This window comes from Schistocerca serialis, chromosome 1 (genome assembly GCF_023864345.2).
Source record: "Schistocerca serialis cubense isolate TAMUIC-IGC-003099 chromosome 1, iqSchSeri2.2, whole genome shotgun sequence".
Taxonomy (NCBI): Eukaryota; Metazoa; Arthropoda; class Insecta; order Orthoptera; family Acrididae; genus Schistocerca; species Schistocerca serialis.
Window position 1 is genome coordinate 1,059,343,240 of NC_064638.1, and position 16,478 is coordinate 1,059,359,717.

The following is a 16,478-nucleotide window of genomic DNA, read 5'->3' on the forward strand; positions in this document are numbered from 1 at the left end:
TGTTTAGTAAGCATTAAACCCACGATTCCTTAAAGAATAAAACCTCCCATTTCTGAAATATTTTCAGAAGTCTTATAACAAATGCATCAGTGTGCTAAATAAGAACGTAAATGAACAAAAAATGTTAGATAAGATTTGAAATCATGTTTAAAGTTTGGTGGATGTCTGTATGTGTTCTTATTACCAAACAATGGTTGAATACAGTCTGGGTAATTTGCGCTAGGTTTTAAGAAAAAGTCAGATTGTCAAGCATCGCAATATTTATGACGTCATACCTCTTAAGCTATTTGTCGCGGAATGATTTTGCAGGTACATTCACTGGTGTCCGGCGGTTGTTTGATAAGTCTGGTAAATTTCTACGAAATAATAAAACTTTTTGTCGCACCATCATGTTTGGTAAGCGTGACTGTTCCAAGGATTGTAAAAAGAACTACTACAATGTACAGCATACAGTTCACTGTTGACAGCCATCTGAATTGGTCAGTGTGTCGATTGCGATTGAAAATGGAGAAAGCAGAGTTTCGTGCTACTACTAAACATTTTCATTTGAACTACTGGACTGTGATTTAATTCTTGAAACTTGGACTTGTTGGGTAGAAATTCGGAATGTGATTTAATTCTTGAAACTTGGACTTGTTGGGAAGAAATTCTCGTCAAATGAGGAAGTGATAGTTGCAGTCAACGAGTATTTTGCAGAGTTTGACACAACCTATTTTTCCGATGGGATTGAAAATCTGGACGACCGCCGGACCAAGTGTATAACCCTCAAAGGAATCTATGTCGAGAGGTAAGGTGTGTTGCTCACAAAACAAACATTCTTTGTTGCTGGTACCCTTAAAAACCGTACTCCATAGTTCGTATGTGGCCGTGGTTCATTACTTGACTTGTAATCAAAGTACACAGGGTATCGGGTTCGGTCGAGGCCACTGGTAAACCTTTTTGAATAAAAAAGTATCTGCAATGGCTGCTGCGAATTTCTGTTGCAGGGATTCACCCTCGTCCTGCCAACGACTTTGTCGAAGGCAGCAAAAGAGGACACGGAGTTTTAGGGTGACCTTTGTCACTTCGGGGTGAAAACTACCTCTGAAATTCGGAAGAATGAGAGCAGAAAACGCAGAAAGCAATGGAAATCACAGCACGAAACAAACATAATGTGTATCCACAACACATTAATCCTCTAATTGAAAAAGTGTCATGATAATCTCTCCATTGGCATAAAAAATGCAGTTTAGTCCTTCACTCGAAATCTCCAAAAGAGGACTCAAAAGGAGGAGATAACCAGGAGAAAAAGATTAAATAACAAACGAAAGGAAAACATACTACGAGTCGAAAAGTGTAATGTCAAAGATTTGAAGGTGCAAGCGAAGCTAGAAAATGTGAGAAGGTAATGGAGAGTCTCAATCTACATATAGTGGGAGTTAGTGAAGTACAATGGAAAGCTAAGGTATTCCGGTCGGAGGAATATAGGGTAACACCAACAACAGCAGAAAGTTTTATAGCTGCAGAAGAATTCCTTACCAATAGGAAAGCAGAACAGAATAGTGAATTAGTATGAATAGCTGGGTATGTTGTCATGAGAAACAAATAGCAAGCCAAAAATAGCAACAGTATTTCAGGGATACATGTCGACGTCACAAGCGAAAAATGAGAAGACGGAGAAAGTATATGAGGACATTAAACGGGCAATGCAGCAAGTAGAAGCAGATGATAGTCTACTAATCGTGGAGGACTGTATAACGCGAGCCGCAGTTTCCTCGTAACTGAACCTTAAGTTCTGATACGTAAAAACCACATATAACACTACACAGCAAGCTAGCGTTACCCTTTGGAAGGAATTTAGAAATGTTTGACCGTGTGTTTACCTAATGGGTAGAGGGTATCAAACAATAATTTCGCATCTATGGCAATTAATAGAAAACTGAAAGGCTTTATTTTGGAAGTAATGAAAGTAGTGAAGTTCACGTGAATGAAACAACAAACGGTAGCCAGCATAATTAGGCATACTATTTTGAAACATTAAGTTTAAAGCAAAATGAAACTGAGTTGCTAAAGTGACTTTCGTTAATACTCCTTTTAAATGGTGCAATGAATAAACACGACTACCGGACGAATTGAGAAATGGGTAGCGGGTAATTACTATTTCCACAAATCAGCAACATAGGAAGTTAATTGATATTTCACTCATAGCAATAATAGTTACTATCTCAATCATTAACCAGTTCAGCACTAAGATGTTACTCAAGACATCACGAGACTAAAATTGGGCATGATAAGAGCTCTGGTTTAACTAACAAACAAACACCACAAATGAAGTTAAATAACACTACATAAACACTTTTTATACTCTCACTATTATGGAAATATCTCATATTTCTTTAGTAAAAGCAGTATTTAGTTTATCTTTCTTATAATGCAAATGAATATAGTGGGGACCCATAAACTGAAACTGTCTTTACAGACAAATTCTGTGACTATTTCAGAAACAAATTGCAATTTGCCAATATTGATTTCTAACCCCACTTGAAACAATTTATATCTTCATATTTTAAAGCAAGTAATTGAAATATTAATTTCAATCAACTTCAGAAAATCATAGTAATAATCAAAGCAAAATTATTTTCGTATAAGTCCTTTTTGTGTATCTTTCTCACTACCTGTGAAGCAGGTAATTTAACTAGCAACATCTATACACTTTGGCACTGAACGTTGGCGCATTTAATGCAGACACAAATCAACAGTTATTCAGAAATAGGATACTCGGTCTTCTGCACGTTTAGGATGGGTCCCTACATTGCTTTCATGGTCAGGAGAATTTTAAGGATGTCACACATATTTATATCACTGGAATTATTATTGAAAACCACTCACACAAACAAACTGGTCGATACTAAGATACATATCTGAGTTCCTGAAGCAGGCGGAGCAGTGACGCAATAGTAGTGGCAAGCTGGTCTCACACTCTTGCTGATGAATGCTCTTCATAAATTCTTCTTGGCAGCGTATTATCCTCATTTTAGAGCCATTCCATAACAACAAGAGCACCATACGACAGCCGAAACCACATAGGAGGCAATTTCGATATAAATTGACTTTCAAATGCCTCACTTGGCATCCTTGATGTTAACCGTACAACGGCTTGCCACTGACTGCGTAGCGTGCTTCCCCAGAGGCCGCCCAGATCGACCGCCAAATTCACCTTTTAGCGCGCGCCAGGCCACTCCGTAGCGGAGGGGGTTCCCTGCACCTTTTTTACTATACAATACAAGATCCATAAGAATGAACCTGTTTTTCACATACACATTTCTCTTTCTTAACATTCACATTTTATAAAGTTTCATTACTTTTAAATATTATTAAGTTTTTTACAATAAGTACATTACAAACTTCAACTTCCCTCTGACAATTCAAAGATCTTAACTAGTAAAGAACAACAACTTCATAGTCACATACACATAATTACACTGTATAAACTCCTTACAATCGATATTGGTGTTACAACTGGAACGTGGTAGTAGGAAGAACAACAGAAGGCAAAGGTACGGGACAACGTGAAATAGATAGTAGGAATGAAAGAAGAGAAAAATTAACTGAAACCTGAAATTAATTTCAAAAGTTACAAGAGGCGGTTACAACTGGATTACTAAATGATCAGACGGAGATTCTAAAATCAAATTTACACTCTAAAACGAATCCAAGAGCGCAACAATGACGAACAGCAGGCCGAAGGTTAATAGAATCATCCTGAAGGTTTATGGTGGAAGGAAGTGAGATACTGAATTGTTAAGGACTGATGAGATAAATTTAAGGTTTCTTTAAAGTTGGAGATACATAACTAACACTACAGTGGGCAGTTCAGTTGAAGGTAACTGGAAATCTTTGAACAGGGTAGTCACAGGAGTTAGAGAGATAATTACATGTATAAGGAAAGCAACCGCGAAGAAAATTTAGTGAACAAAAGAAATATTTCCGTTGATCAGTTAAGTACGGAAATACAAATATTTTCTATAAAATGATGGAATTTTTATAAGTCACTTAGGAATGAAATAAATAGGATGTTCAGGGAACGCAAAGCGAAATACCGATGGGAAAATTGTGAATGATTCGAAAAAGAAATGATCGTCAGAAGGGCAGATTCTGCGTGCAGAGTTAAAAGAGCTTTCGGTGAAGTGAAAAGTAACTGCATCAACATTTAGAGTGCAATGGGAATTACACTGTTGAACGCAGAGCAGAGAGACATGATACGTGTACAGAGTAGGCTACTATGAGGCTGAAGAAATGCCCAGTGACGAGACAGAAGGACACTATTAAGTCGATACTGAGGACATAAGGGATTTATTTAACAGAACTTTGTAAGAACTGCGATGAAACGAAGCAGAAGAGACAGACAATAGCCTATCGGAATTTCTAAAACCTTTTGCGAACTATTCAAGTTGATTGTATAAAGACTTTCAGTCCACACAATAGTGACAGAGTAAGAACAGATAAATGCAAGAACTATCATACAGCCCATGCATCAGAGTTGCTACCAATAATAATGTACAAAATACTGGAAAAGAGGATGTTATAGGACAATCAGCTTGACTCTATCAAGTATTATGCAAATTATTCCTTGATGTCTTGGCACATACCCTACCATTCTGCCCTTTCATGTTCTCGAAGTTTTCCACACGTCAATCTCCTTACAGAATCTAAGGATAACTTCCTCATTTTTTCTCTTACCAAACCACCTAACTTTCAAAAACCTTATGTAGTGTCTCATTGTAAACTCTTAGATTCTTTTCTTTTCCGGTTTTCACACCGTGTATGAGTCATTTCTATACAATGTTCTGCTCCAGACGTACATTCTCTAAAATTTTATTTTTGAGATTAAGGCCAATGCTCGATACTAGTACATATCTTCTACAAAGGAATACCCTTATTGCCTGACCTAGTCTGTATTTATGTCCTTCTGGTTTCGTCCAGCAACGGTATTTTGCTTCCTGGGCTTCGTCTACATCGTGGTCCCCAGTTTTTATGTTAAATTTGTCACTATCTTCATTTCTCCTACTCGTCATTACTGTTATTCCTTCGGTTTACTGTCAGATAATATTCTGTGCCAACTATACTAATCATTCCATTTAGTATGACCAGCAGTTCTTCCTCCTTTTCACTGTGGATAGCAGTGTTATCAAAGATTGCCATTGATGTTCACTCACCTTCTGTTACAATCCCACTCGTGAACAGGTAATGTACTTCCTTCGTCGCTTCTTCGACGTACAGATTGAACAGTTTGGGAGGAAGACCACATCGCTGTCCGACTCTCTTTGTAATCCGAGCATTTTCCTCATGGTCTTTCATTCTTCTTGATTGTTGTACAGTACAAGGGGTGGTCAAAAGCTTTCTGTTCGAAGGACTTACAGCCCAGGATCGGTATGCCAATCAGGCAAAATGACCGTGAGCATTGAGGCAATCATGTACCAGGCTGAAGATACTCGTTCAGCAAAACAGCGTGTCCTGCTGCATGAAGAATTTCGTAACTACCTTGGGCACACCCTCGTCCGACAGGAACCATCGACCCTTCAAGGCCTTTTTAATAGACCGAAGGCGTGATAATCGCATGGGGAGAGATCCTGACTATAGGGCGCGTGCTCGAGTATCTCCCACTTGAGGTGGCGTAGCTTTTGTGTTTACGACACTACGGGAACGTGCGTTATCATGAACTAGCAGCACGGAACTTGGGGCACCAATGCACAACGGTGATTTTCGACAGATATTCTTCTTCTAGTTCCTATCCGTTCCGGATGTTGGCAACCACCTTGGTAGTGCTTTTCCTGGCACTTGCAGCTCTAAATAGCTCTGTAGATGTTTTAGAGGTCCATGTTCCGATGTTCTTGAGGCAGGATATTCTGCTCCGGCCAACGCTTCTCTTCCCTGGTCTTTTTCGTTGCAGGATGGTCTGGAGGAGGTGGTATCTGTTGTTGTTGCGCTTGATGTGTCCCAGGTACTGGATCTGTTTTGCTTTCACAGAGGCCAGTACTTCTTTCTCTTTCTTCATTCTTCGCAGAACCTCGGCATTTGTGACATGTGCTGTCCACGGTATTCTTAACATTCTCCTGTACAGCCACATCTCAAAAGCCTCCAGCCGCTTACCCAATGATTCTTTCAGAGTCCATGTTTCAACACCATAGAAGAGGGTGCAAAATACGTAGCAGCGTAAAAGTCTAATCTTCGTCGTCATGATTCTTGAAAAGGTTATTCATCTTATTGAACACAGCCCTGGTATTTCCAATTCGAGTTCTCATCTCATCAGGATGATCCCACTGATCATTTATTGTAGTGCCAAGGTACGCATTTAATGTCCTTGATCTATGTGATTTTTGGCTTATCTTAATGTGACACGCAGGGGCTCTGTTTTTACTGATTATCATTGTTTTCGTTTTTTGAGGGTTGACATCTAGACCATATTCAGAGTTTTTTGTGCAATTCTATCGACAAGGTACTGTAAACTATCCTCACTATCAGAAAATATTACTGTGTCGTCAGCGTATCGGATGTTGTTGATATACTTTCCGTTTAAGAGCACTCCCATCTCTACTTCATCAAGAGCTTCCTTAAAGATGTGTTCTGATCAGATGCTGAAAATCAGTGTGGATAATCTACGACACTGCCTTACACCTCGTAGAATGTCTATGTCTTCTGTATTTTCTCTGTCCAGCCTGACAGAAGCCGACTTGTTCCAATATAGGTTCACAATTATACGTAAGTCTTTACCGTCCAAACCAATGCCTCTTACAATGTCAACAATCTTCTGGTGTTTTACTCTGTCGAAAGCCTCCTGACAATCAATAAAGCAGGCATAAATGTCGCAACTACCGTCTCTGCACCTTTGAAGTAGTACCTGAGTACTACGAAATGCTTCGCGTATGCCAAATACATTTCTGAAACTGAACTGTATAGAAGAAATCTGTTCTTCACAGATCTTGTAAATTCTTTGGTGAATGACCCTCAGAAAGATCTTTAGTAGGTGATTCATTAGGCTGATGGTCCTGTAATCACAACAAGCAACAAGTCTTAGCTCCGGGCTTTTTGGGCAATGTAATAAATTCGGATTTAACCCTTTCTGTCATGACGTCCTCATATAAGGACATACTAAATAAACGCTTAGTTTATTAAAATTCCTTAAATTTTACCATTTGTGATTGTTGTCCTCATATTGTAACGAGCAGCGAGTTTACGTGAGAACGGTGTCGACATCTCCTGTCAATTTGTGGTACCACAAAACAAAACTGAATGGGCACAGTCACATGGACGTTTCCCAGTAATCTTTGTACTTTCCGTCAGCCGGTTAATTTCTTCTGAGTTTAGTTAAAAAAAATTATTTCTGCGTAGAAATGTGCATCCTTGAAGGTGAAAACTAAAGGTGTCTTTCAGAACGAAAGGTAAGTGAGGAACAATAGGGAGGTCGGTAAAAGGATCCTATTATAATTTTATTCAAAATTCAAATGTGTGTGAAATCTTATGGGACTTAATTGCTAAGGTCATCAGTCCCGAAGCTTACACACTACTTAACCTAAATTATCCTAAGGACAAACACAAACACCCATGCCCGAGGGAGGACTCGAACCTACCTCGGGACTAATTTTATTCCGGTTGCCTACAATATACTCACAGGAAGTATCTACTTCAATTTCGCGACAAGTTAAAGTACTTTTAATAGCAACAAACTCTCCACCGCCAACCGTGTTTAACCTATCCTTTCGGAACACCGTTACGTTCTTCGCAAAAATTTCGGCTGTGCTTATATCCGGCTTTAGCCAGCTTTCAGTGCCTATAACGATTTGAGCATCAGTGCCTTCTATTAGCGCTTAGAGCTCTGGTACTTTCCCAACACAGCTACGACAGTTTACAACTGATACTAAAATGTAAACTTTAACGGCCGGAAATATCATGTCCATTATAATTATCCGGGCTGTTATGCCGTGGTCGGTTGATGAATTCTGAGGTGATTCCCAACGTTTCGTCTCCGACTGCGGGAGACATCTTCAAGGGGGTCCGTAGCTTGATGGAAGGTCCAACACACACACTGGCTCGCTACTGACTGCCGCTAAATTCCGTGTCCGCGCGCCCCCGCGCCGCGGCGTGACGTCACGTGTTTTGAAAGCGTCAGTGCAATTGGCCGCTGTCCGTCGCCGTCGATCGCCGATGCCATCACCCAGTAGTGGACGAGTGGTACACATCTTCTTTAACACCGGCATCCATATACCGTTTAATTTGACGCCCTCCTCCTTTCGGTTGAAATTATTTGGGTGTTTAGCGATTTCGATTGCCTCCCTGTAGAGCCTTTCGTAGTATCCGCTCGTGGCCGCTAGTACTTGCGTCTCCTCGAAACGAATATTGTGGTTCCCTGGCTGGAAAGCATGCTCCGCAACAGCTGATCGTTCCGTTTCTCCTCTTCTACAATTTCCCTTGTGCTCTCTCAAACGTTTAGAAACAGGTCTTTTGGTGGTACCCACATAAACATCACCACAGCTGCATGGGATCCTATACACTCCAGATTTTTCCAATGGTTTGCGAGCGTCATTGGCAGGCCTAAGGTATTCCTGTATCTTCCTGGTGGGCTTGTAAATTACGGTAATATTCCGCTTCGTCAAGATCCTCCCTATTCTTTCCGTTACATTTTTAACAAACGGCAGGAAAACCTTAGATTTTGCAGTAGCCTGTACGTCAGTATGATTTCTGCGTGGCTGCCTCAACGCACGTTTTATTTCGGCGGACGAATATCCATTCATCGTTAGTGCATTGTGGAGATGTTCCATCTTAGCGTCGAGCAACTCAGGTTCACAAATATTTCTAGCTCTGTCCGCTAACGTCTTGATAACACCCCGCTTCTGTTGTGGGTGGTGGTTCGAATCCCGGTGCAAATAACGGTCCGTGTGCGTGGGTTTGCGGTACACTGAGTGGCCCAAACTACCATTTTCGTTTCTAAACACAAGCACATCGAGGAAATGTAGTTTGCTGTCTACCTCCTCCTCCATAGTAAACTGAATTCTTGAGTTTATACTGTTCAGATGTTCGTGGAACCGGCTTAGTTCCTCCCTACCACGTCTCCACAACACAAACGTGTCATCCACGTATCGGAACCATACATTTGGTTTCTTGCTGGCAGTACCTAAGGCCTGTTCTTCGAATTTCTCCATAAAGAAGTTTGCAATTACGGGACTTAGGGGGCTTCGCATAGCCACGCCATCCGTTTGCTCATAAAACTGTTCATTCCACTTGAAGTATGTGGTCGTCAAACAACACTTAAACAGCTCTAAAATATCTGCAGGAAAAATTCGATCCAGCTGTTCCAATACATCATTAAGTGTAACCATAGTAAACAGCGATACCACATCGAAGCTGACCAATATGTCCTCCGGCTGGACCACTATGCCATTCAATCTGCTGATGAAATGTGTCGAATTCTTTATATACGAGTCCGAACGGCCCACATGTGGTTTTAACAGTGTAGTCAAAAACTTGGCTAACGAGTAGGTGGGCGAACCAATGGCACTTAGAATCGGTCTTAACGGAACATTTTCTTTATGAATTTTGGGCAATCCATAAAGCCTCGGTGGTAGCGCAACCGAACTGCAGAGACCTTTCTGTACACTCTCTTCAATGGAGGACTTTTTTATTAACCGCGACACAGTTCTGAGAACGTTGTTAGTGGGGTCCTTATTCAGCTTCCTATATGCTTGCGGATCCAGTAGATCCGTAATTTTTCTCTGATAGTCGGCCACATCCATAACCACCGTTGCGCTTCCTTTGTCAGCTGGGAGAAGCAAAATACTATCGTCGTCATTCAGGAGTTTTAAAGCTCTTCTCTCACCCACAGTTATATTACTTTTCGGCGGTTTTGCATTGGCTAATATTCTCACTGTTTCTATACGGATTTCTTCAGCTGTTACAGAATCTACACTGCGGATTCCTGCTTCTACACTGGCTATAATTTCTTCCGTGGGCACAAAACCCGGACTAACAGCAAAATTTCCTCCCTTGGCAAGCACAGATGTCTCATCGTCAGATAACGAACGTTTGGACAAATTGATAACGGTCCGGGAAACGTCTAAAAGCCGAACAGTCTGATTAGGTAGCAAATTATCAAACTTCTTCTTCTGTCTACTAGACGTCGTCAACATACGCTTCCCCATGGTATCATGCAGTAGTCTATCAATTTTATCCCAGTCACCGCTGCACAGTTTATTACTGATCGTAATATGGAGAGACATTAACTTACAGTTTGTGCTTCCCAAGTCCCGTCGGGTCTGCTGAATGCGCTCTCGTAGTAAGGCCTCCTCAGTCCGTTTGAAAATGCGTTGTGCCTTTCCCGAATAGAACAGTCGCTTTATCTTCTGAAGATGTCACTACTGTGGGCTTGCTTATATGTAGTCATCATTTACGCAAAAACGTAATCTGATAAAAGCACATTAGATAAAATGCATGTATCAGACTTATTAAAACTGATGATTACCATAGAAACTAATTGTGATACATTAAAAGATGAATGCAGTTACCCATGTAAAATTATTAAAAGAAAATATATGAATAGTATAGGCCCGACCCTTTTTTATGGTTAATTTATGGTCAACAATTAATATAGCGCAATACATTGCCCGTGGCAACCTACAAAATTACCTATGAAAGATAAAATGTCTATATGACAGCTGAAAAAGAGACAGATCAAAGAAAAGCGCCCTCTGTTGGGTCGACCGCTAGGATATTATGTAGGCGCACACCGATCGTAAGAACTTAACCAATAGAGGGCTTTTCATACATCGTGACACGTCTCCCACATGTCTACGTCATCCTGTATCCTCCTACAGTCACTCAATAACGACAGCTTCCCGTACACCACAGGATCAGGCAACAACCGCAAATTGCTTTCCACCCTAACGCTAAAGCCAAAATGCTTAAATATGGATAATAAGTGAAGGAATACTAGACCCTAATTTCTCTGCAGTATAATTCCTCCATCTGCGACCAATTCAGCAAATTTCAACTACAAAAATTTAAATGATTTGCCCATTGAATGAAGCATATAGACATTTAATAATTAACGGCCAGTTACTGAGAACGTGATTCGTGGTTACAAAGAACGCCTCAGAAAAGCAGGGTTGAACGCAAAAATTTCCTCCAAAGCACATAATGGGTGAAATTAAACGTATGTGAATGGTAAAACCGCACAATTAAACCCTGAAGCAATTTAACTATCCTCATGTCTCCCTTGCATATTCTTCAGTGTCCCTGTACCAAGCGTATTCTTCGACCTCTGGGCAGCAAGTGTGTTTTATCTTCACTCTCCGCAACTTAGCTTATTTTGCATCATAGTTATCACGCCGGCCATTTGCAGGAGACCTTGTGAGATCCGACAAATAATAATTTTATGCATAAGTTTAACAAATTCCCTCTCTCACGGGTTTTGTCATGGTTAACCAATAACCACACGACTTGGGAAGGCAGGCCGAGAATCTCTCTCACTACACGACAGATTTCCAGTCCCGGTTAACCAAAAGCCTTGCACACATACAGGCGCCTTCTACCCAAATAATTACTATGAGGTAATCGCAGACCTCCTTACTTGGTGCAAAACGAACAATTCTGTGGCCCACAACCAACGGCCAGCCCCTCGGTCTCAATCTCTGGGTTTTTCACATGGCCTTCAGATCTTTATCTCATCAAAAGTATTCCTTCTACTTTCTCACACAATGCACGTCCGTCACATTAGCCATTCTCCGACGCAGGTGCTATGCTTACACCTGCTCAGAGTGGGCTGTCAGGGCCAGCAAGTTTATGACACTGTCCACCCAAGTTAATTTCTCTGTCATGAGCCAGCTAAAGAAGGCCTCCAAGGCTGCAGAAAATAACAGGTCTGTCTCACTGTGATAAAAGGAAAGGAGAAGAAGAAATTAGTAGAGTAATAATTGGTATTAGGGAATATTATCTGCAGTTTTCGTGCAGCGTTAAAGAATTGACTAAACTGATTATTGGGATTTGCAAATTAAGTTATAAAATATGTAACGTGACAGTTTGGGCATAAATTGCGATGAAACTCTCATTACCTGTGTTGATTCATCCTGATGAAAGGCAAACTTCAACCTCCCATTCATTTTTTCTAGATTGTGGTCTCAGTCTATGTCTGTTGGGCATACAGAATGAGATTTTCACTCTGCAGCGGAGTGTGCGCTAATACGAAACTTCCTGGCGGATTAAAACTGTGTGCCCGACCTAGACTTGAACTCGGGACCTTTGCCTTTCGCGGGCAAGTGCTCAGATGGTAGATCACTTGCCCGCGAAAGGCAAAGGTCCCGAGTTCGAGTTTCCGTCTGGCATACAGTTTTAATCTGCCAGGAAGTTTGTGCTGGGTATGCCTCAAAATCCAGTATATTATTCCAGCATGTTTGACTGACCAAGATTAAATCCAGCTGGTATCTTCGTAAGTCTCAAGACTTTTTTCTAAGTATGCTCTTCCCTCTACTGATTTTTGAACAGTTTATTTGCAGTTTCCAACTGAATTTCACTGAATAACTCAATTAAATTTTCTACTCTTCCATTCTTATCCACAACTCCTTCCTCTATCACAACATTTCAGTCATCCAAGATTATTAACAGTCTTTCGTAAGTACTGACTTCAACTACCTAATATACAAAGGTGATTTGAAAATTTCTCGGAACGGAATAGAGAAAAAAGTACTTACATCACTGATTTGTTCTTATTTTTCAATGTAGTCTACTTGTAGATCAATGAACTTGGTCCAACGATGTTCCAGTGCCTTGATCCCATCTCGAAAATGAGTTTACTCCAGGCCTGCAAAATAGTTGTCAACTATGGCTATCAATTTTTCGTTTTTAGTGAATTTTGGTCCAGCAAGAAAAATGTCAGTTTACGGAAGAGACACAAGTCTGACTGAGCCATATCAGGTGAATAAGGCGGGTGTGGCAACAATTCAGACCTCAGTTCATGTAGTTTTGCCATGGCGACAGCACATGTTTTTGATCGAGCGTGAAGAGTCGCTGCACCCATTTTGCAGATAATTTTTTCATTTTTAATTGATCAGTTAAAATGTGATATACCCTTGCAAATGACATCTGGAAAGGGTGAGCAACTTCACGCACTTTCAATCGGCGATCGTCCATGATTATTTTGTGCACTTTTGCAATGATTTCTGAAGTAGTGACACATCTTGGCCCACCACGGCGAGGATCATTATCCAAGCTCTCCCGATCAAATTTAAATTGATTTGTCCACTTGGCAGCAGTTGCATATGAAGGAGCAAAGTCCCCCAATGTATTCTGGAAATCGGCTTGAATTTCCTTTGCTTTCATAACTTTATTTACAAAGTACTTAATCACTGCTCGAATCTCGATTTTTTTCATCTTCGCAAATCACTACGTGGAAACAACAACAGAGCCACGTCACCGCCACTGGTTTCTTCCAAGAGCACTGACGTGGCACGTGTTTACAGGCTACAGTCCAATGAGTATCACGTGAGCAACTCGTTGCGCTAGCGCTGACCTCTCGTGGTGATTCCGAAAACTTTTCAAACCACCCTCGTACACTGAGCAGACAAAACATTATGACCAATGCCCTCCTCAAGGTTAAACGCTTCCTGGTGCTGTTCTGGGCATGTGATGCAATAAGGAAAGAATGTAAGGAGAAGAGAGATGAATTGGTAGTCTTTACAGCGTAGATACCGGCCGCAAATGCAGAGATCCGCTGATATAAGCGGTTTTGACAAAGAGCACATTGTTGTGGCGCTGCGCCTGGAATCGATAACTCTGAAACGATAAAACTGATTACCTGTCGGCATATAACTGTCGTGAGCAGCAATGGAAACCGATTAAAGAATGACGAAATAGCTAGTAGGCCGTATGGTATCGGACTACCACGTCTCATCACAAAACCTAGATGTTGGAGGATTCCGCAATGTGTAATCCAGGGTAGTCAGCGATCTGTAGCAGATCTGATGACATATTACAAGGCTGGTGCAGGAACAACTGTTTCGGAGCGCACCATTAAAAGTCCGTTGTTGAACATGGATTATGACTGCGGTAGGCACAGCATCTCTGACATTTCACCGTGGATCAGTAGAAACATTTCGTTTCTCGAATTAATCGCATATCTTGTTCTCTTACACCAGGTCGCTGGTTGGGTCCTTACATGCCGTCATCCAGGCAAATGGCTACACAAAACGAGGACCGCGCCACAGATGCAGGACGTGAGGGCAGATTTATGCTATGGGGTACATTGAGTTGGGCTTCCATGGGATCTGTGGTGGTAATTCAAGGCATTATGACGGGAGTGAACTAAGTGAACTGCATCACTTCATGGTTGATGTTTCCCCCTATGGTGATAACATCTTTCATTAGTGTAACTGTCCGAGTTGCAAGGTCGGAATCGTGCTGCAGTGGTTTGACAGGAATACATATCAGGCACCAACTACTTGCCCGTAAACCACCATCCCGTAATTTGCGGGAATTGCTTGACCTGCACTTACACATCTGGTGCCACATACTACTGGAATCCATGCCAATCAGAATCTCTGTTGCACTCTGTTCGAAATGTGGAACAAGACACTTTTAAGCAGGTGCTCATAATAAGTTTGGCTCATCAGTGTATAGAAGGACCTATTTCTTAAACTTCTGCTCATAACACTGGGACGTCTGCCTCAATTATTGTACTGTTGTTGATTATTTTTGATTTTTCTGGGCATTAGGGGCAACTTTCCCAAGCTATGGGCAAGAGGTTGTCCTGTACCTCCATCTCAGTAGGGGGACAACCTTCGCACCAGAACACACTGCATTGTTGCCAACTTTATTCAAGATGGCGGCGATGACGTCATCCAAGATGGCGGCATTTGGTGGGTGAATAGTCCAATTGTGCTATGTACACTAACCTAACCTCAAGAAAAAATGGCGTGAAGTTTCAATTTTGGCGGAAAAATAGTCCACTAGTGCTATGTCCACGACCTAAACCTCCAGAAGAAAATAAAATGGCGGGAAGTTTGAATTCCAAAAGGATAATGCATGCAAAGACTGTACTTGTCTTTATTATTATTACTGATTTTCATTCACCAACATTCATTATCATTCCTTATCATTCATTGGCATTTATTATCATTCATTATCATTTATTATTATTCATTATGATTATTATCATTCATTATCATTTATTATTATTTATTAACATTCATTATCATTCATTGTCATTCATTATCATTCATTGTCATTCATTATCATTTATTATCATTATTATCATTTATTAACATTCATTATCATTCATTATCATTTATTATCATTCATTATCATTTATTATTATCGGCCTGCCTCCACAAGAAAATGGCGCCAAATTCAAATTCCAACACGATATTCTTTCGAAAACTGTACTTCTATGTATTATTATCATTTATTATTTATTCAAGATGTCCGATTTTCTCGGTGAGAAAGCCATTCTCCTTACATCCACAACAAAAATCTATCACAAGTTCAAATCCCTAACATCATAGTTGATCACATGTACGAGCATTCTACGTCACTTATCTTTTTTTCACTGATAACCTATCATAATCGCGTCAAATAATAAACTGCACCGAGCGAGGTGGCGCAGTGGTTAGCACACTGGACTCGCATTCGGGAGGACGACGGTTCAATCCCGCGTCCGGCCATCCTGATTTAGGTTTTCCGTGATTTCCCTAAATCGCTCCAGGCAAATGCCGGGATGGTTCCTTTGAAAGGGCACGGCCGACTTCCTTCCCCGTCCTTCCCTAATCCGATGAGACCGATGACCTCGCTGTTTGGTCTCTTCCCCCAAACAACCCAACCCCCAATAAACTGCACTTATAGTAACGTAATTCACGTCCTTTGATTCTGCAGGGGGGGAGGGAGGGGGGGAAGGGACTGAAGACTTTATTTCAAGCAGTATGGTCATCACTCGTTCTCCAACACAGTCACCACACACATCTTTGATATCGCAGTGCAGTCACCACGACATCCACGCTCCAACTGAATTACTTCAAACCCTTGCCACCCCCTGGCCAGCACGCAGAGACACTGCCTACGCCAGTCACGTGGGGTGCCCGGCCACTAGCGTGGGGGGCAAGCCCAGCGATCGCTCCCACGTTGTAAACATGTTTTCGCTGGACACGCTGGAACTTGTCGAGTTTGACATCACAGCGGCTCCTTGTCCGCTCACCACGTGCATTCGTTGCCTCCACACGTTCCCCGCCAAAATTGACTCCCTCGGAGCTGAATCACACAACGGTCGACTGTTCCCCTGCAACACTTCCGGCACCACATTCAAACCTGTCGATGCCGACCTCACACAGCCATTCGCCACGTGTCCCTGTGCGAGCGAGAACGCAGTGCTACACGTTTGGCGGCAAAGTTTGCTCAACAGTGGACCGCACTAGAACGCCCGCTAACTGACTCGCTTTAGTGCGCGCGTGTAATAACTGTACAAT